The sequence below is a fragment of the Leptonychotes weddellii genome, chromosome 1, assembly GCF_054177405.1.
Source record: "Leptonychotes weddellii isolate Sample4059 chromosome 1, ASM5417740v2, whole genome shotgun sequence".
Classification (NCBI taxonomy): domain Eukaryota; kingdom Metazoa; phylum Chordata; class Mammalia; order Carnivora; family Phocidae; genus Leptonychotes; species Leptonychotes weddellii.
In genome coordinates this window covers 87,309,022-87,325,120 of record NC_138369.1, presented here as the reverse complement: position 1 = coordinate 87,325,120, position 16,099 = coordinate 87,309,022, and positions in this window count along the sequence as shown.

The following is a 16,099-nucleotide window of genomic DNA, read 5'->3' as shown; positions in this document are numbered from 1 at the left end:
AACCTGAGTATATCAGCTCATCCACTGCATCTCCACTGCATCTCTACTTTCTCCATAGGCTTCCTATTGCATTTCTCTTCCTGCTGGTAGAGGGAGAACAGCCAGTTTGCTGCAGAGCAGAAATCCAACCAGGGAATGAAATGTCCATTTATTCTACTTGCAGGTAATTCTAGGCTCTGAGAGTGATTTCCTTGGAGTGGACCCTTCACTTGACTGGAAGTTGGAAGAAGTATTTCTCTGATGTTTGGATCTAGCGATAGCAAGTATTGAAAGTGGGGAACTGGGATGATGATACTAACAGCAACAGCTAGTGTGGTCATCCCCTTCGTAAGCCAAAATGGTATATCTTACCCCAATTATTTTTGGGGTCTCTTTATAGTGTGGGGTACTTGATACCTTATGATGTGATACACTGAGAACGATATAATATTATTTAAGTATTATTCCAGACAAACCCACATCGTTGGTGGTATAGTGGTTAGCATAGCTGCTTTTCCAGACAAACCCATAGCCTCTACTTAGGAGAAATAACCAGGGAAACCTAAACTAAACGACATTCTATAAAACAACTATCCTGTACTCTTCCAAAATGTCAACGTCATTATTCTTTGGAAATACGCTGAGTTATTTAAAGGTGAAGTTTCATTACGTCTGCAAACTACTCTCCAATGATTCAGGAAAAAAATAAATTAGAGAAATAAAGATGATGTGTCAAAAAGGTGACAAGTGGTGAGTCTAGATACAGGGCATATGAAACTTCTTATATTACCTTTACAAATTTTGTGTAGGTTTAAAATGTTTCAGTATAAAAATATTGAAGGTGGACAGAACAGTAATATTTATACTATGTGCTTTCTTGATCTGATAATTTTAATTTCTTTGAAAATATATCCCTGTTACATATGAATAATATATGTGAAAATTACTATTACATTATCTAATTTTCCTAAGCTGATGTATCAAACTACCATAAACTTTATGGCCTAAAACAACAGAAATATTCTCTCACAGCTGTGGAGGCTTGAAGTTCGAAGCCAAGGTATCTTTAAGGCCATATGCCCTCCAGAGGTCTAGAGGAGAATCCTTTCTTTCCTCTTGGGGCTTTTGGTGGCTCCAGACATTCCTTGGCTTGGAGCTGCGTGCCTCCAATCTCTGCCTCCATCTTCACATGACCTTTTCCCCTGTGTCTCTCTCTACATTAAATATCCCTATTTTACGTCTTATAGGGATACCTGTCGTCGTAATTAGGGCCCACTTTATATACTGATCTCAAGATCCTCAACTTGCAAGAATCTACTTATAAATAAGGTCACATTCACAATGGGGTTAGGATTTGGACATATCTTTTTTGCGGCGAGCGGGGGGGAATCTCCAAACAATCCAATGCAGATACATAGAAGTCTTTGAAACTCATGACTCTGAGATCAAGAGTCACATGCTCCACCAACCGAGCCAGCTAGATGCCCTGATTGCTCTAATCTTTAATATGCATGACTAGGGCGCCTGGGTGGCTCAGTTGGTTAAGCGACTGCCTTCGGCTCAGGTCATGATCCCGGAGTCCGTGGATCGAGTCCCGCATCGGGCTCCCTGCTCGGCAGGGAGTCTGCTTCTCCCTCTGACCCTCTCCCCTCTCATGTGCTCTCTTTCTCATTCTCTCTCTCAAATAAATAAATAAAAATTCTTTAAAAAGAAAAAAAAATATGCATGACTGATGTCATCAGTTGAGATAGAGTTTTAAAGGCAATGAAATTTTGAGCACAAAGAATATTATGAAATGGACACTTAGGAAATGAGAATTTGAATTTGTAAATGATAAATAATAGTGATACCAATTAAATTTTTGTGTGTGTTTCTTTTTTTTTGTTCTGCAATATTTAGCTACTAAGCCAACTAGCATAGAGAATACAGAAGGTAGGTTATGTATAAAGGTAAGACTTTGCCAGAAGAATAGGAATGAAGTGTTTAGGAACAAGAAAGTTGAGAAAAAAATCATTGTCAGTGGAATCGAAGTGGTGTTTTCCTTGAATAAGTGGACTGGAGAATGGGACTTGAAATTAGGTTTTTGAAGTAGTATGATAAGTTCAAGATTTCACCACAGCAATATATCACTGAACTAAAGGAACAGAAAAAAGTTATTGCACATAAGTTCAGAACACTGTTATTGTTGATTTTAATTTAATTACTTGGGTATATAATTTCATTCTTCTGTTGGTTAAGTTGGGTATATATGGTTAATCTATTTATAGGTTGGATTTACTCAAGATATTGATTAAAAATACTTAATGTATGACCACTAAAAATAAATTTATGACAAAAGTGGCAGGGACTACATTGGTGTATTTAATGATATGCATTCATTCATTCACTTTTCCATCCATGCAAGAACTATTTATTGAGCACCTACTACATGCCAGGAAGAGTAGTCTCTAAGGATTTGACTTAAAACTTATTTTCTAATGGCAGTTGTTATTATTGCCTCTAACTTTACAGCAGGTTTGCAAACTTAGAAAAAAATCTTGAGGTCCAGAATATTTGAACTTGTTTTTGAAATTTTTATTTTCTGTGATTATATTAAGAGATGTCCAGAATAAATAGTATAAAAAATAATTTGGGATATTTCTTTGCAAATATAAATTCATTGTAGAAAAATTAGAAAATACAGACAAGCATAAAATACACATTTAAAACTCAAAATTCTTTCTATTAAATTTATAGATATTAGGTAGCCAGACTAAAGTGAAAGAACATTATTAGATATTAGATTTTAGTAGATATTGGTAAATTACCTTCAAGGAAGTTTTATCACAGATTAATATTATGAGTGATTTAAAAGCTAAAAAAATCTAATTGAATTAAATTGTTATCTCTCTGAAGATTTAACTCTACCTCTCCTTAATATAGTTTCTCCCTAAAGTTCTTTCTCTCTTTCTCTTTCTTGGCAGGGGTGATATGATAGTATTAAATTTATAAGACCCAGAAACACATATAGTAAATAATTTTTTTATATACTCTTGTGTATTGATTACGTTTTAGGAAATCAATTATATTAAAAAGGTCTTTGCAACGTAAGAAGGGTCCATCTTTGTGTAGAACTAAGGACTATAAACTACCCCTTCAGAATAAATTGACAACCACCTGAGCAAATATGATTTGCACTGCCAATGTGGTGGGAAGAGGATAATGGAAAATTGGCAATTCATTTACTGAATAACTCTAGAATCATAATGCAGAAAAAGATTATTTCATCATCCATTTTCACTACCTTTAAGAGTTTTACAGTCTTTATCCATACAAACTAACTCAATATGTTATACCAGTTCTCTCTTTATTATATTAATAAAAGTCAATGTTATGGGCTGAATTGTGTCTGCTTTGTCCCAATTTATGTTGAAGCCCTAATACCCTCTACCTCAGAATGTCACTGAGTTGGAGATAGATGTGATAGATGTTATTAATTTCAATTGAGGCCATAAGAGTGGGCTCTAGTCCAATCTGACTTGTGCTCTCATGAGATCAGGAAATTTAGACACATAAAGGAACAGCAGGGATGCACATACACAGAGAAACGACTATTTGAGGACACAGCAAGATGATGGCCATCTACAAGCTAAAGAGAGGCCTCAGGAGGGATCAAACCTGCTAAAACCTTGATCTTAGTCTTCTGACCTCCAGAACTGTGAGAAAATAATTTTTGTTGTCTAAGTCTGTATATTTTATAGCAACCTGTCCATATATTTTATAGCAACCCTGTCTGTATATTTTATGGCAACCCTAGAAAGTTCATACAGTTTTTAAGAAAAATGTAATTTAAATGGGAATTGTTTTTATATTGTGATTAATATTATTAAAATTAGTGATCACAGTTTTAGGGTTAAATTAATTCAAATAAAACTTCTATTTAATTATGTTTATATTGCATAATAATATGATATAAATTACCATTGCAGGTTTCTAATTACCAGAGATTATTTCTCCTTAAATCATAATATTTGCTAAGGATGCTAATAAATTTATTGTCCTAGATTTTAGAGCTTCAAAAGATATTAGAGATTATTTAATCAAAATTAATCTATTTAGCTCTTACAAGTCATACATTTTATATTTCTCATTAAAAATGAAAAGTAATAGAATGATTAAATTATTGTTTCTTTAATTGCAAGCATCAAACTGCACGTTAAAAAGAAATATTTTTACCTTGTGACAAACAAAAGTTTTGAATTTAAAAAATTATCTGATTAAATTAAATGATTCTAAAATGATGTACCACTTAATAACTTCGAAGTTTTCAATTTTGAGATGATAATATTATAATTTTTCAGTAGAATCTTCCTGACTTTTTAAAACATGTAGACACAACAAGATAGGAATATCCACTATTAAACTGCAAGCTAATGAACTTGAAGATTTGTCATACTGAAGGTAAAGGGAAGTTCATGGGCTTAAGAGTGTGGGTTCTGAAGTTAGGTTGCCCAAGTTTTAATTTTTAAATGTTAAAGTAAATTCCTGAGGGTTCTATAAACCTGAGGAATTTACTTTAGTATCTTCATTGACTCAGTTGCTTCAACAGTAATCTGGGTAATTAAAACTATTTTATAGGATTAAATGTAATAATACCTGTAAGGAGCTTAAAACAGGCCATGTTCCTATTATCATTATTTATGTTCATATGAAATGTGTGGCAGAGTTTAATGTAGACATAGTGCTTATTTAAAAATATTGAATGGATAACTTCCTCAGTGATAATATGGCATTGTAATATGATGTTGAACACCAGAAGGAGAAAATTGCTTTGCATTCATTAATTTTCAAATAGCATCCAGTGTTTACTTATCATTACTGCAGGTCCCTCCTCACACGTATTGAGTACACTACTCTGTTTAAGTTTGCTGGAACAAATTTGTGCCGTTTACTTTGAGATGGAGTTGTCTTTCACTGAAGTTAGTGAAAGTTATAACGAAGAATTATTTTCCATAAGTAAAAAATAACACAGATTTGATTAGAATTTCTTTTAAACTAGCTGGATGCAATCAAGGGGGAAAATAGAAGAGTTAATGCTAATTCAAAATTTGCACTTACAACTCTTTTATCCCCATGAGAACATTCTTCTTTAGTATTTATTAAAGAGTTTAAATCTCTTTTGCCTGTTTTTTATCTCTACTGGAGAAAAATGCACATGCTAAGGCATTACATGAAATAAAAGTTTTATTTGACAGAACTAATTAATCTAGATAAAACTTAATGTAATTTTAGAATAAATACCCCTCTCCCCCATCCCAAGTACATTATGTGATGACATTGTAGATTTTGCAGTTCCAAGAGGATATCAAAATACTGTAACTGAATTCAAGAAAAGATTAAATGATTGCTAAAAATAGCTCTAGTTTGCAAAGTAAGCATGGTAAAGAGTAGATAATTAAATCTGTGGCTTAGGGCATGAGATAACTACCTTTGGGGAAGAAGAAAAAATAAGCTACATCTTCCTTACTGCACAGTTTCCTACTTCATCATAAAAAAAAATCAGCAGATACCTAATGTGCCTTAGGAGGTTATTTACAGTAGCAAAATGAAAAATAGTTTTATCTGAATTCATATATGTAAATAGCATGCTTATGTATATGTAAATAGTGTGTATATATATATATATATACACACACACACATATATATAGTGTGTATGTACATATAGTAGTGTTTATGTGGGCAAGTGTGTGTGTGTATTAACATTGAACTTTCAAACATGTATTCCTAAAAGTAGATTTTGAAAAGAGGCGTTGTCAAAAAAAAAAAAGAAGAAGAAGAACAAAAGAGGCATTGTCTAATACTGAGACCAAATCTATCTGTCATTTTAGCATAGAAAATTTCTATGAAAAATGTTTAGGTAACTGTGATATATTGATAATATATGACCACTCTGAAGATAGGTTGAGCTCAAAAGTAACTGCATGGGAGGGGCACCTGGGTGGCTCAGTTGGTTAAGCATCTGCCTTTGGTTCAGGTCATGATCCCGGAGTCCTGGGATCAAGCCCGGCATTGGGCTCCCTACTTAGTGGGGAGCCTGTTCTCGCTCTCTTGCTCGCTCACTCTCTATCTCAAATAAATAAATAAAATCTTTAAAAAAATAAGTAAGTGTATGGGAAACCTATTCATGAGTCAAATTTCTTTTTTCCAAGCTAGGTAAAATGTGGTAAATACTGCGTAAAACATCAGGAATGGAGAGCTACAGTTCTCACCTAATTTTTCTGGTAACAATAGAAAGATAAAATGATGCTGCTCCAGGATTTGATTATGTCTACTTAGAGAAAAAGCTTTTTCCCTCTAGAGGAGAAATGTTTAGTGTGGAGTACAGGATCTCCTGAAAATAGAGTAAAGAATTTGATGTAATTATTTTGTGCTCTATGTTCTGACTTAGACCATATTATCAACCTATGCTGGGAAATAAATTATATGAAAGTATAGCTTAAAATTGGATATAAATAACATTCTAATCCTACTAATTCACTTTATATCTCAAATTAATTCATTTGGCGTAAGGAAAGCAATAAAAACCAAAAAATAGATTTTCTACCAACCACCAATGTTCCTGATTTTCTAATGAAGAAGCTAATGAAATGGGGGGGGTGGAAATGAAATAATATTAATATAATTTTTATTGTAAGAACATATCCAAAATATTTGCTTTGGTCTACTTTTCCTGATTATCTATCTATATACCTATCTCTCTAATGAAAGAAATTGATATTCATTAAAATGTTTTTAATTTTCAGTTGTTTATACTGGACAAAACTCAGTCATATCTTCTCTTTAAAACTGCTTTTAGAAAAGTCAACTTGGGATAAGAAAATATTTTCAGATCAATTCATAAATATTTTCAGTGTTATAATTTAATAACCTAGCTTAGAACTTGTGGCAATTGTTTGAACCAGTGAGCACTTTCTACTAAAATCATGCTCTGCTATACATGTGATTTGACCAAACACATGTCTGAAAATATATATTAGTTTTATGTTGAGTAATTTAAACCACTTAAGTAAAACACCTCTGGCATCTGGCCGAGATGTCTTCATACTGTTTAATAACTGTGGAGAAGTTGGGCTGGAATTTGTTGAAAATCATAGCAGCCATTTTTTTTTTCTTCTGTTTTCTAGTAAGGTTTAATGTTTTTGGCTGAGCTTCCTCCCCTGACGCAGTGCCTACCATTCCAAGAGGGTTTGTCCCAACCTCGTTCAGGGGTTACTTAAGTATAAGTTCTGATAAATCTTTAGCTTGAGTGATTGGTCCCATACTCTTTGTTTCCACGGCTGCTGCATAGTAGTTTTGAGAATTTTCCTTTCAAATACTACATATTTTTCCAGAAAATAAAGAAGGAAGGGATACTTCAAAATTCATTCTATAAAACCAATACTACCTTGACACCAAAGCCAGATGAATCTCTCATAAGGAAAGCAAAAACAGATCAAAATCCCTTATTAATATTGATGACAAAATCATTAACAAAATATTAGCATACTAAATCCAGCAACATATAACTAGGATTATGTATCATGACCAAGTGAGATTTATCCTAGAAATTTAAATTTGCTTAACATTTGAAATTTAATTAATGAAATATACCAAATTAATGGAATAAAGGACAAATATCACATGATCTTTTAAATATAGAGAAAACATTTGATAAAATCCAACAAGCATTTATGATAAAAACCTCATAATAAACTTAGGACAGAAGGAAAATTTCTAAGCCTGACAAAGGACTATGAAAACCTACATCAAATTTACTTAATGATGAAAGCCTGAATTCTTTCTCTTTAGATGGGAAAGAAGTCAAGGATGTCTATTTTTGCCACTTCTATTCAACTCTGTACTGGAGGTTCTAGCCATTGCAATCAGCTTTTGAAAGGAAGAAAAAAATACGTTCAGATTGGAAACAAAGAAAAGGTAAAATAAAATTGTCAGATGAATTGCATTTGTATGTTTTTGTTCATTATTTCAGATTATGAGAATAAAATATACTTAGTGCATAAAATACGGAGGAGCAAAAAACTTGATAAAGAAAAACAGTCCATATTTACACTGCCCCGAATATGCCTAAGTAAAGATTTTGGCATTGTCTTAGTCTGCTTGGGATGCTATAAAAAAAATACCTCAGATTGGGTAGCTCATAAACAACACAAACTTATTTCTCATGGTTCTGGAGGCTGAAGTCTATATAGACATGAGTGCCCACATGGTTGGGTGAGGGCCTTCTTCTGGGTCATAAATTTCTCCCTGCAACCTCACATATGGGAAGGGCTGAGAAACCTCTATAAGATCTCTCTTATAAGAACACTAACCCCATTAATGAAAGGTCCACCTCATGATCTAAAGAAATCCCAAAGGCCTCACCTTCTAACATCATCACATTGGGCTTTAGGATTCCAACATGTGAATTTTGGAAGGACCAAACACTGAGACCATAGAAGGCATATTTCATGTTTCTAAGAAAATTATTTTCTGTGTATTCAATGTTGTGTGATATATGGCAGTTTTCTATATATAATAGTCAAAAATATAGTTAAAAATCTAATTGTCAATTTAATGAATTCAAATACTCTCCATTGTTGACCCTTTAGTTTCTAATGCTGCTTTTATAAATCGTACAATGATTAATCTATTTTATACACATTTTTTCTCATTTTAGATTAATTCCTTGAGATTTCTAGAATGTAATTGGGACTAATATATAAAAGCACTTACTACAGATTGTCAAATCATTTTCCAGACTTTTTTTGATCAGCATATTTGTTAACAGTATTTGGTAATACTGATAGCATCACACAATTTCCAGTATTATGATTAATTTAACTTTTAATAAATTAAATACAAAGTTGATGCTTTACCAATTTAGTATTGTTATGATGACTAATGAAGTTGAAGTCTTAACATATATGCGTTAGACATCGTCTGTTTTAATCTTTCTGTTGTGAAATAACACATAAACAGAGAAATCCATGAAACAGTTGTAAAGTTTAACAAATCATTATAAAGTAGAAGACTCAGATAACCAACAATCAGATCAAGAAAGAGAAATCGCCAGTCTTCCAGAAATTATCTGCCACAACTCCCTCCCTACTACCCAAGAATAACAACTAATCTGACTGCTATGGCAATTCGTTTTTTTCTACTTTTCTTCATATTTTTACTATTCCATTGTTGGGATATGCATCACAAAACCTAATGTTTAACTTGTTATGTTTTGGATGGAACTCAACAAGCTGGGGTTATATGGTGTGTAATCTTTTGTATTTGAGCTTCTTTCATAATCATTGTGCTTGTAGGATTCATCCATGTTACGTAATGCTATAGTTTATTTTTATTTTTATGCATAATTTTACTGTATGTATACACTATTTTTTTCCATTTCTACTGTTTTTTTCTTAGGATTTTATTTATTTATTTGGGAGAGACAGAGAGCAAGCACGAGCAGGGGTGGGGGAAGGACAGAGGCAGAGGGAGAAGCAGACTTTCCACTGAGCAGGGAGCCTGATGTGGGGCTGGATCCCAGGGATCCCAGGGATCATGACCTGAGCTGAAGGCAGACACTTAATCGACTGAGCCACCCAGGCGCCCCTCCATTTCTACTGTTGATGGATATCTTAATAGTTCTCCATTTTGACTATTAAAAATAAAAGAACTATGATTATTCTTGTAAATGTCTCTTTGTATGTTCACACACACATTTTTATTGACTATGTACCTAGGTGTGGGGTTGCTGAGTGGGAGCCGTTATGCCTGTTCATCTTTAGTAGATGATGCCAGACTTTTTACAAAGTGAATGTATCAATTTTCTCTGCTTCCAAAAATATATAAAACCTTCCCTTGGTCTAAATCCTTGCCATGCCTCATCTTGTCAGTCTTTTTCCTCTTAGCCATTCCTTGGGTCATAAGGGTACAATATTGCTCCTGTAATATATACTGTATGGCCTTATACTTATTGGCCACTTGGCTATCTTTTCTATCTGGTTTTATGACAATTGATACATCATTTTCCTATTTTTCTTGTCAGTTGGCATATAAACTAAATATAAACTCTGTCTCTTGTATGTGAGGCTAATATCTAATATCTTCTCCCACTCTGTGGCTTATATTTTCTATGTCCGAATGACATCTTTTGATGTAATAAACATAGTCAAATATACAAAATTTTTCCCATAGGGTCATATTTATATCTTCTCTTAAAAAAATATTCCTGCCAAAGATCATAAAAGTGTTTCTATATAAAATTGTGAAAGTCTTCTTGTTTTGCCATTCACACTTATTTAAGAAAGTCTTTAAATATTATACAGGAGATTTAGGGCCTTGAATACACCAGTATATCTTTGGATTTCCTGATTTTGCACAAATAGGGTTTACCTTCTTCCAGTCCATTGCTTGACAGAAATATATCATTCTCTTAATTTCGATTTCCACAGTTAATTAATAAAAGTCCCTGTTAGTGACCTTTGTTTGTGCTGTGGGTGTATGTGGTTAAATCACGGACAGGAAAGTTGATTGGATTTCGTTTGTGAAAATTTTTCTCAAGCAATAAGGACACACTGAGGTAAGCTCGACTCCCTTGTTTGTGCTACAGTCCTGTGGAAGAATAAAGCACTCCGTTACGCTGACACTCCTGCTGTATAATCAATGCAATCCATAATGAGCACAGACAGCAGTGTAAATATCACACTGCAACACCTGTCAGGGAAAACAATTCTTTAAAAACACCCATTTTCTCTAATGTGTTTCTATAGGAACTGAAATTGCATGTCAGCCTGACGCCTGTAAATAGATTATTTTTGAATCTGAAGGTCTATGCTGGAAGAAGCCATTAGTTCTCAATCCTGAACAAATCACGCTGGATCATGAAAAGTGGTGTGGTGATAAATTGATCTGGTTATTGTATTTTGAGTCTAAAAGCTATGGAAGTAACAGTTGTAATTAAACATCTTTTTATTCAGGCACGTGGTGAAAAGGTCACTTTAGTTTTCAGTCAAGAACATGGATCTGAATTCATTAATATCCATTCATCATCAAACCTTCATTGAATGCTAAGTCTACATTTACTGCAGTCACTCACTGTGTTGTCCACCAGAGTTCCAGAAACACCTATTATTGCCCTTAAACACCTCTTAGTGTGCTATAAACATGTCTTCTGTACCAGAAAGATTGTATTCTCAATAATCTGCTTGCAGCTGTGTGTGTGTGTGTTCGTGTGTGTGGGGGTGGGCATGCTCCCGTTTCCTAATGAGGGCTTCTCTGTGTGTGTCTCAAGATAACAATAAAGATTGAATTAATAATTGATTTTAAGGCTCTGATGAACTTATAAATTAGAGATCAATGTAGGGCCTTATTTATTTTGAAAAGTAATTTTACAATATTTTCATTATGCAAGATAAAGCAGCAGCTACTTTCCAATTCTGAAAATCTATATGGAAGGACCATATTAAATATTTTAAAGCAATTAGACTAAGTAAGTATTTAAAACTCATCAAGGCTTGTGTTTCTAAGCAGGCAAATTTATTGTTTCATATTTTCATAACATAATTATACTCTATTAAATGACCTCTGTATAATGAAATATAAAATTTTTGTGAATTTGTGTGTGTGTAGTAGGAATCAATAGCAAAAAATACAGAATGTTAGATGTAGATGTTCATTCTGATGACTGGATTTTTCCTTTCAACTATGAATTTTTTTTCTCTAAAAATATTAACACATTTTGTTCTTTCTGATCTTGTTCTTACACTTCTCTTCATCTTGCATAATATGTATTGCACTTATTTATTCGACTTATTGTCAGCCTCCATGTACCCCCATTGGAATGTAAGCTTCACTGGAGCAGAAAATATTGTCTCTTAGTACACAGTTTTGTTCCTACCGCTTATAAAAATGCCTGGTACATCATGAGAGCTCAATAAGTATTTTTGAAAGAATACTTCTCAGTGAACATATTTGAATGATTGAGTAAAAAAATTCTAGGAAAAATTTCCAGGGTAACAAAAATTTTTTGATAGATGCTAAATGTTTGCATAGCAGTCGCAATTTATTATTTTTTTAAAAATATGATCAAAAAATTAACACCATGTGAAGAAGACTAACATCATTCTTATTCTTTCATGTGTTTTCCACTCCCCACCACTACCAACCGTCCAAGTTGCCCTCTTGTTTAACTCCTGTGGAGCATCAGAAAACCCTGTTTTTTTATCCTTTCTGGATTGGATATAGGTACCCTGCAGTCAAAGGGCTGTTTTACCACACGTTATTACCCTAGCTCTCTTGTGTAGTAAGAAATACGGTATGGTATCAGCTTTTAGAAAATTTCCCCAGTGTTCTAGAGGAGCATTTACACTGTTACCATATTATCCACAAGGTCCACGAAACACGTGTGGACCAGATAGAGAAGGGATGAGGACTCTGGCCAAAGCTTCACTGAAGAAGCTAGCCAAAGACCTATTTTATTGGGTACCATTGTTTCTAACATATACCAGAAATATTTGGTACAAATGGAAGGCTCATTCTAAACATGACCTGTCATTCTGTGGATAAATCAAGTGACAATTTTTGAAAAGAGAGAAATAAGCCATCTGTTGCTCATGTCAATGAGAGTCTGCTCTAGATTGATGTGTCTTTCTAAATAATTACCACTTTAGGGTAACTAAGGCAGTATAAAATGGCTCAGTCCTTTGTTACCACCTTTATCTCGCTCTTCTTTTTAAACAAGACTGAGCAATTTCCTGCCTGATTTCTTCAGTAGTCCTATTAATAATTACCTTTTCCTTGTTGCCCTAGAAGTCATCTCCACTTTAATCATTAAGCCTGTGATTAAGTGACAACATTTTATCACCAAGGAGTGTAATGTTTGGAACCAAAGAACTTAAATCTGTGAAGAGCATTAAGTAAACATGCATTCATGTTCCTAAATGACTATGGATGGGATTTAAGAAGTGTGGCAAATTGTATACTTTTAGGAAATATGTTTTATTGACTTTGTGCCTTACAGAGAATATGAATCTTTGGGATGTTTCTTACATTATTTTGTGAGCATTATTTTGCCCAAGTAATTAAAGTCACAGTTAACAAATGTTTTATCTAAACCACACAAATCAATTCCAAAAGATGATTGGAACTCTATGCTCCAATTTATATAATATTTACTAGAGTTTCTTACTCTAGTAAGAGGGGTAATTGGATCATGTAGTCCTCTGTAGAATTTATTTTGTTTCATTTTATTTTGATAGATATCGTCTGCACATAATTTTAAAAAGGTAGAATAGTCAAAGGCCCAAACAAAAAACACAATTCCCTCGCACTACCCATAACACACTCACTTTCCAAGCTCCAGAGGAAAACACTTTCAATGCTTTATCTGTTCCGATGTAAACATAGCAATTACCAAATAATAGGCTTATAGTGCTATTTTTTTCTTACGTACATTACCTATCATCTGCTACTACTGAAGAGATAAATTCTCTTAAATTTATTGCTAAGAAAAGATGCACTGGAGATTGGCTTTTGAGATCTTGCAAATCTGAAAACATGCTCATTTTACCTTCACATTTGATTGGTAGATTGTCTGGATTTAGATTTCCAGTTGCAAGTTGCCTTAGAATTTTTAAGGCACTACTCATTGCTCTTCTAGCTTCTTGTGCTGCTATTGAGAAGTCCGATGTCATTTTCATTCTGGTCCTTCACAGGAGGACCTGAACTTTCTTCCCTCACTGTGAAAGCTTTTAGTATATGTGCTGCCGAAGCAAGCACGCACTGTGGAAGCTTTTAGCATATTCTTTTTATCTTTATTGGTTTGCAGTTTCACAAATGATGTGCCTTTGTGTGTGTCTTTTATTGTGCTGAGCATTTTGCACACCTTTTAACATGAAAACTCATATTCTTTAGTTATGCAATTATATTTTTATGTAATTTTAAAATAATTTGTTCAGCTCCATTTTTCTTCTTTTTTTTCCCCTTTCTGTAACTCATGTTGGTTAGACTAACTGTATTAAGTAACTTTTCTATCATCTCTCTGTTATTCTGGCTGATTTTTATTCTTCTGTAGGTAATATTTTCTGAACTTTCTCATCTGTCTAATGGTTTCTGAGCCTGTAATTTGTTTTTTAATTTCCAAAAGCTTTTTGTTATTATCTAAATGTTCCTTTTTACATTTTTAATAACAAACTGGTCAAGTGTAAAGGACAAAATATCTTCTTACTTCTTTGAGTATATTAACTGTAGATTTTTCTTATTGTTTATTCTTTTTTCATTTGTTTTAGTTTCTTCTCAGGTTAAGAAGTTTTGTTTATTGAGGTGTCTTGATTTTTAGAACAGCAGTTGGTCAACAAATATTTGTTGAATAAATAAATGAATGGATGGATGAATATTTGGCAGTCTTTCTTACTTAAAAAGGAGATACTAAAAGTCTAATAAGAATTCCTATGAGGGATTCCTGGATGGCTCAGTCAGTTGAGCAGATGCTCAGGTCATGTCAGCTCAGGTCATGATCCCAGGGTCCTGGGATCAAATCCCATATTGGGCTCCCTGCTTAGCGGGAGTCTGCTTCTCCCTCTGCCTGCTGCCCCCCAGCTTGTGTTTGCACACTCTTTGACAAATAAAAAAAAAATTCCTGTGAGCATGGGGTGATCTAGCTGACATCTCAGTTTTACAGTGGAGAGGTCACAGCGGGAGAGCTAGACCATTTGGTTTGATGACCTTCGAACATTAGTATCTATGGACCTTTTCTCTTGGTCCTGTTCCTAAAAGCGTTTTCTTATCTCTGGCTTGATGAAGGTGAGGATTCTGCCTTCTAGAATCTGTTACCTGAGTGGGGAAAAGATACTAGAGGATCTCATCCTCTTCCTTATCTAGACTTTCACTTAATCCCCGTGTTTTCAGAATGGCGACTCACCTGATTTGCCCTAGAGAGTAACTGTCACTAAATCCAGTCTCTGGTTCAGTTTCTCGAGGGAGAAAAGCTCCACTACCTGCTGGGCTGTAAGAAGGGTGTTCTCTTCTATGGGTGGGGTGAGAGATGAGATCTAAAGATTACAGTGCTTCCTGTACCCACCTTCAACTCTTCATATACAGATTTAAGCACCACTTCTCACACCATTCTCAAAGCAGGTGAAAGATTTAGTGTATAAAATTAGAGGATGCTTAGTTACATTTGAATTTCAGAGAAACAGTGAATTTTTTTTTTACAATAAGTATGTCCCATGAAATGTTTCAGACATATCTGTGCCAAAAATATGTTATTTAATTTTCAAATCTGAGTGTCTTCTATTTTATGTGGCAACTCTATCAGAGTCACCCATTACCTTCAGTTCCTAATCTCTTCTGGAGTATTTTGCTGTATGTTGATTTGGATTTTATGAGCTTTCTCCTCCCCTGGCATCTAGGTTTCAACTTTCTGTGCTATGAAAGTCAGCATGCATCCACATGCTTTGTATCTGCCTAAAATATTGTTGATATATTTCACCTATGTTCTTCTCCTTCTGTTCCCTATGTGTTCTAGACTATATACCTTTTGTTCATTTATTGTCTTTTTGTTCATTTATTGTTGGAGTTTTTGAACAAAGTGGTGATTAACAAATATATTTCATATGACAGGTTTACCTGGAATTCTTTGTGATTATTTTAAAACTGAGGTTTAGTTTCCAAAATATTCCTTCACATAATATTTTGCATTTTTCCAGAATAATTGTCAAGAAGTGAATGAATACACAGAACTAATATTTTTATAATATTGTGATATTTCTCTTGGTTTTATATGCAGGTTGTAAAATAAAACCTATAGAAAACTTTTATTTTCACATCCAATGAAACTATTTAAGCTTGGGATGCCTGGGTGGCTCAGTCGGTTAAGCGTCTGCCTTCAGCTCAGGTCATGATCTCAGGGTCCTGGGGTCGAGTCCTGCATTGGGCTCCCTGCTCAGCAGGCAGCCTGCTTCTCCCTCTGTCTGCTCTGCCTGCCACTTCCCCGACAGTGCTCTCTCTCTCTCTGACATAAATAAATAAAATCCTCAAAAAGAAAGAAACTATTTAAGCTCAATAATTAAATACTTTGGATGAAATTGTTTAAATTTTTTTTAAAG